The 7096-nt window shown below is 45.8% G+C and overlaps 1 pseudogene; it reads left to right on the forward strand.

Annotated features, from left to right (window-relative positions):
- Positions 1-5930, forward strand: part of LOC147984677 (uncharacterized) — a 77032-nt pseudogene extending 71102 nt beyond the window's left edge.
- The last annotated feature ends 1166 nt before the right edge of the window (positions 5931-7096 follow it).

Here is a 7096-nt window from a genome sequence, read left to right on the forward strand (position 1 = left end):
CCTACCTGAGGCAAGTGCACTTCGATGGCAAGCCTCTAAACGAAATTTCTGTAAATTCTCCGGTGCTACATTTATCCGACGATGACTGGAATAATCTTGTTACACATTGGTCTCGACTGCGGCGTAAGGTACTATCTATGATATCACATCACAATTTGAACTACGTTTCTGCATTTGCCTTAACGTCTCACTTGTACGAAAACTGTTAGCAGAAGAACATTCGTTCTCAAGGGACCACAGAATCTCGCAACTATACTGCACACTGCATTGCTCTTGTGAGTACCTTTTGCCCTGTATGACCATACTTACTTCCATAGCTATTTGGTTATGTAGAATCACTGCACATGTTAGCCTCGTTATCGTCCACTCGGTGGACATTATAAGATCTGTATGGACTCTTACATAAATTTAGAATCAACCCAATGCTTTTGAAGAGGTTTAGCTCTGCAGTCCTCTTGTAAGGACTGAACGTCGTCCATCACTGTACTTACATTAACAGCTACTCCCTCCGTCAAATAATATAAGAACGTTTTGTACAGTACACCAGTGTTCAAAACACTCTTGTATTATGGGAAGACGGATTGGTTCATTGTGTAGCATTCTGCATATTATCTCCCTCGCCCACCATTTAATAAAAAAGATCAGATCTATATTTAATCTGACCAAAAAGTAGAATACACAGACAATGCCAGTGCAGAAGTGTAGCCCATTGCTCTTGTCCATACATTTTGTCCTGTAATACTTGTACTTCCAGGGATTGGTAGTTCATTATGTAGCATCAATCTGCATCTTATCTTCATTATCCTCTATCCCTTCCAGTATTATCATATCTATAATTATTCTCTACAAAATGTAGAGTACAGGCAATGCTTATGAAGAAGATTCTGTGCTGAAATTCTTGAGTTATCCTTCCCTTGACATGGAGAAGGGCATTATAAATCCGGTGTTAACTGTTAACGTAAGTCAGTCCTTCTAAAGCCTTTATCCTCAACTGCTGTTTAATTTTCTCATACTCCCTATCGTTTACTGCTGTTTAGTTTGCTGTTTCTACCAAAATGCATGTTCGCAAGAACCGTAAGTTCTATTTTTACTTGTAAAACCAAATTCCTTATTCATACCATGCACATTACTCAATACTCCCTATATGTATGCTTGTTTTTGTGGATCTATAATCCAGTGTGTGGTGAAGCAGCCCACGTTTGCACCTTGTCATCTCCTGTTTTATCTTACTGATGTGGCTGATGATATGAACAACATGTCATGCAGATAAACCAAAATAGATACAATGATTTTCTTTGCCCTTCATCTATGCTTGTTATGTTGACATGGTAATCCAGTAGTCTGGTGAAGCTCCCCGCATTATGAACAATGACAAATTATGCTATTGATATTTTGAACTTACTCTTTATTTTGTAATTTGAAATTGGATGGAATTGACAGCACAGTTATCATCTTTGTTTATACGCGTGCAAAACCTATCATCTCTGTGCTGTGTTTCAGGGTGATATGCCTGATGGCATGCACAAGTCTGTTGTAGGCTGTTCGACAAACCCAACATATATTGTAGCAAAGAAGGCAAAACATCTTGAAGATAGCGAGACAACCCCAAAGTCTTGTCTTGATGCAGTGTTCAAGTTACTTGAGACTAGCAGTCAGATAAGCTCACAGAATTCGTTGTCTGAATCTGTTCGACTTCTTCAGTCCCAACTTCTAGCAGAAATGCATTCTGCAACTCAACTTCGACTTGAAGTCCTATCTCTAAGAAAGATTGCGGAGAACACCAATGAGAACCTCATCGCTAAACAACTACACATGGAAGCTATGACTGACATGCTAGGCCGGTCTCACAGCCTTGCTCAGCAGCTTGCGCAGTAGTTCCTGCGCAAGGCTAACCTTTCTTGAACTGTCTTGGAAGTGGTCTCGGTTTAGTATTATTTTGTTACGCTGCAATGGTGCGCAATTTTTGTAATCTTCTTCTTCGTTGCGCTTTATGATCACTGGTGGTGAACTTCGATGCCCAGTGGATGTAATATACCATAAATCCTTTATTGTATAGTGTATGTTTATTCTTAGTTACTATGCCATAATTTCTTTATTGTATAGAGTGGGTTTGTTCTTAATTCCAACTAGTTACTTCCATCATTCGCTATCTGAAAAAAAATCAGATGTAGTCGACCGGGCCGAAACATTCGCCTCTAACGGGCCTGGTGTTTAGCGGGCCACAATTGGGCCGGCCTGCATCTTTCTTGGGCCCAGATGATTGGGGCCTTCACACTTTGCGCGAGGCCCACAACTTACACTGGCCTATATTGTAGTTGGGCCTTTTGTGGACCCAGTGCTTAGTTTGGCCCAGGTTGCGTTGGGCCATTAACAGGCTGAATATTGTACTGGCCTGTTACGGCCTAGATGAAACCATGGGCCTTTAGCAGGACGAAATGCATATTGGGCCTCAATTTTCACTAGTCTTCGACGGGCCTTCAGCAGGCTGAAATGTAGACCGGGCCTTTTTGGGGCCCAGCTATATTACCGGCAGTTACCAGGCCGAAACATATCTCGGGCCTTAGTTGGACCACCGATATCATGGGCCTTTAAGAGGCCGAACGCTTAGTACAGACATCAAGGGGCGAATTATGCGACATGCCTTTAATAGGCCCAAAGTCACGTTGGGCTTAACTGTTGCCACCTTTATCATGGGCCATTAGTGGGCCCGATGTCCCATCGGACCATATATGGCCCATGGGCAGCACGGGTCATTCCCAGGCTGAAAGTCACACCGGGCTGAAATGGGCCCATGTCTACATCGGGCCTCTAACAGGCCGAAAGTAACTGGGCTGTAATTGGGCCCAAATATTCGGCGAACAATTAACGAGCTAGATCTGGCTTCGGGTCGTAAATGGGCCCAAATATTCAACGAACAATTAACGGGCCAGATCTGGCTTCGGGCCGTAAATGGGCCTTTATTAAGCAGGCTGTTATTGGGATGGCCCACTAGTACCTGAGTAAGTACTACGGGCCTTTGACTGAGCCAGCCTTTTTAACCTATATGGGCCTCTGTTGGGTCGTGCCACATGTCGACGTATCATAGGCTCTTTGGGTCCAATGAGTGGATGACATCTATCCCAACGGTGAGCCGACACGTGTTTCCTCCAGCCAATGACGATTTTACACGTGGAAAATCCCCATTGGTCGGGGTTGTTAACGGGTTATCGGATCCAAACCGGCACCCGATAGCTTAACGGCGTTCCGTTACGATGGATGCCACGTGTCGGTCACCCTTGACGAAAGCACTTCTGTGACATGCGATATATGGTCATGGAAGTGGACACTTCCGTGATGATAAGTTTGATAATGTCATGGAACACTTCTACGACAACACATGTATGACTATCTTGATACTATCATAAATTTTTCATGGATGTACATGCATGACAGAAAACGTGACCTACTGTGACAAACACGTATCATCACGGAAGTGTATTTTTTTGTAGTGATAGCACATGCCATGCGTCATGAACCTCATGCTCTCTGTGGGGACTTTTTGGTTTCCTATATACGTGGTGCCACATCAAAATTGTGCATTGCGTATTCAAACATCAGACAAACATCTCTTTGGGACACATGCATGCAGATAGTGGTACGTAGTCCTATATAGGATGATCACTCGCGTGCGACATACGCTTCGCTTCTATGTTGGGCCCATGAGTTCGTCGTCCATCACTTTGACCCAACGAGAGAGAGGTACGCGTTTGACGAACAAGGAGGAGTAATTCTTTTAGGGCTGTGTTACTAGGTGTATATATAGTACGTGTCGAGGGGGTGTGACCAGCTTGGTCCATCACTTTCACCGACAACGCGAGAGAGGTTAACTAATTTGACTTAGGAGGGGATTAATTTTTTGTTTTGTCTTGATATAGATCATGATGTGAGATTACATACATATAATAGCACATCTGTACACATGAATCCATCCCGCTGGATCGAGGGGGGGGGAAGCACACGACACATCATGAACGACCTCTTGCTCTGTGTGGGGACATGTGCGATTTTCAACGCATGCACCACATCAATGTTGTGCATTGGGTCGGGTATTCAACACATATGCATGCACTCCATCAATATGTTCGGGACACACGCATGCAATAATGGTTGTCTTTGGACACACTCTCACTCGCTTGGTTATGGGTGGCAAGCCTATATATATTCGTGGGCCCACATGGACGTCCATCATTTCGACCAACGACGAGAAACGTTACCAGAGTGTATATATTCTTCTTCTTTGCTTCGAGTTACCGTATATTAGGTCGACCCATTCCAAGCCTAATTAAGTTTGAGTGCATGCTACGCGTCGTGAACCCTTGCTCGGTGTGGGCGTCCATCACTTTGACCAACAACGAGCGGGGAGAGGTTGTACGACCAAGTTGGATTCTTCTTGGTCCGTATTATAGTATGTCTTGGTGAGATGCCGTCCCCCCGACGTGTGTGTGTGGGGGGGGGGGGGGCTACTTCGCGCTACCTACAACCTCCGTGGGGTCGGGGAAGTCCGGTTAATTTGTGAGGCACACGTGCCACATCAAAAGTTATGAATGCTAGTTAAATATCACACACCACACCCTTTTCATACATATAGTAGGGCCACCCGCATGGGGTCTAACCCTTCTCGCGCCACAAGCACGCATTTGTGGGTCGGCACACAGCCCACCTTTGTCGGGAAGCAAAAGGGGAAGTTTGACCATGTATATATGATGGACTCCTATAGGTTTTGTGTTACGGTAGGGTGAGATTTTAGACCTAGCTATTTGGGGGCATGCATTTGTAGCTAGGATTCCCTTAGCGCTGACACGAAGTGGGGTTCGTAGGGGGGGGCTGACTAGCAATACTATGATTTTGTGCGACAGGTGCCACATCAAAGTTGTGCATTGGGTATTCGAACATTAAACCACCCTTTTCATACATATATTTGGTCCACATGCAAGTGTGTTGGTGTTCTGACCCTCTCCTGTGTTATTCTTTTTGCCAAATTTATAGACAGCACACAAGTTGGATGTAGAAACCGTCTGCGATTGGGTACGCAACAAACATGGTTCGGTCAGACTACCCGTGTGCCACACCCGTGCCCTACAGTCCCTCACATCATCACAGTAGATTGGGATCCACGAGGCTTGCCTCCCGGTCTTGAAAATATCTACTGCCTCGTAATCTCAAAAATATCTACCGTTTGGAATGTTTTAATGTTTGATAGCACACGATTAGTATGTGCGGACCGTGTGCGATGTCTGTTACTCCCGCTCTCCTTCATTCCCTTGATTCAAATTTTCAGTAGCCCCGGCCCCTGACATTTTACTCCTGCCTCTGCATCCCTCGCAATCACAAAAAAATCTGCTCACCCTTGATCCAAATTTTCAGTAGCCCTGCCTTGTTACTCCCGCCTAGTAAAGTTTTTAGTTGCCGCGGTCTTTCCTCAAACACCACCTTGCCCCCCTCCACACACACCACACACTCCCCAAACCTCCGCTCACACTGACACACACCACCCCCGAAACCATTGGTAGGTCGCCGCCGCCTCCATCCTAAACCTCTGCCTATGTGCCGGGGAGCTCGAGGAGCCAATGGCGAAAAAGAGTTTTATCGCGACCTCTTCGCCCGACGCAGGCAAGGTGGCCACCGAGGTCTCCCCGTCGTCATCGGCGGGTTGTTTATTGATTCGCTGTCGCCGGTCTCCCGATCTGCCCGCCGTCGCGCCCCTACGCCAGTTCGATGACTTCCCCGTCCTCCCTCCTACCCAGCAGCCGACAAGGTCCTACCTCATGGTCTGGCAGCGACGGTGGGGGACGTGGGTGGCCAAGATTACAGATCGGGAGACCCACACCTGCCGGTGGCTCGGTAGCTTCCACACGGCCGAGCTCGCGGCCATAGAGTACGATCGCTCGTAGGTCCGCTACCATAGCACGGTGTCTAGGCTTAGTTTCTCCTTCGGCACACGTCTGGTGAATCTCGTTCCGCCGGAGCTAGGGTGGTGTGCTCAGCTATGGCACGGGAGGACTGCGAGGCATGGGAGCGCCTCAAGGCTGTGGCCGCCGACGAGGCCTACATGCAAGAGCTCCGTTGGCAGTACCCGGAGCTCGTGGAGGCAGAGCAGACGATCTTTGCCGGCACGGAGAGTGGCGAGGTTATCACGCTCTCCTCCGATTATGAGGTCAAAGGCGGCGAGTATGGCGGTGCGGAGGGCGTCGAGGTGGGTGGCGAGGACGAGGAGATCGACATCGATGAGTGGAGGAGTGTCTTCCCCAATGGCCCCGATGATGGCACTGGCCTGAAGCCGGCTCGCGGCACACTGTACCTGACTAGGAAGGATTGGCTCGACCTCTACTTCGACTGAAAGTAGTTTAGCTTAGTTTAAATTTATGTTTTATGTTCGTTTATGCAAAACTATCTATGTTTATGTTTGAATGCATGCTAATTTCGATTGAACCTATTTGAACTTGATCAAATTGAAGTTTACAACATTAAGTTTAGGGGCTCAACTAGAAACAGCAAAAAATTGCTGGAGTATATATATATATATCCACTAAGGGTTTTAGTCCTTTAACTTTTAAAGGATCGGCTAGAGATGGCCTTATGCCTTGTTTATTTCAGTTCTTCACAATTTGATCACTATATGTGCAACTATTTGCCGTGCAGTTCAATTTCATCAATAATAGTTTCAACAATACCACTATGAATTACGATATTTGGTTGCTGTTAAGGATATTGTAGTTAACATGCCTTTTCATTTTTTTAACAATAACTAGTGTACTTTAGACCTTCACAATACCAATTTGAATGACTATTTGCTTGTTTTTAAATGTTATGCTGAATGCAGTTAACACACCTTTCCACTTCTTGTTTTGCTTAACTAGCGTGCTTAAGCCTGCACACTGAAGCTATCGTTTGTAGATTATGTTGTCTACCATGGATATATTTGGTTGATGTTTAGCCTGTTGTGCTTAACATGCCTTTATATGTACTCATACAGGACAATATTTAGAACAATGCTATTTTCCATTGAGGTTAGTTTCATCGCATTGCTTATATGTACTCACTGTTCAGGATCTCGGTA

The sequence above is a fragment of the Triticum urartu genome, chromosome 2A (assembly GCF_056163025.1).
Source record: "Triticum urartu cultivar PI428250 chromosome 2A, HENAU_Tu73, whole genome shotgun sequence".
Lineage (NCBI taxonomy): Eukaryota > Viridiplantae > Streptophyta > Magnoliopsida > Poales > Poaceae > Triticum > Triticum urartu.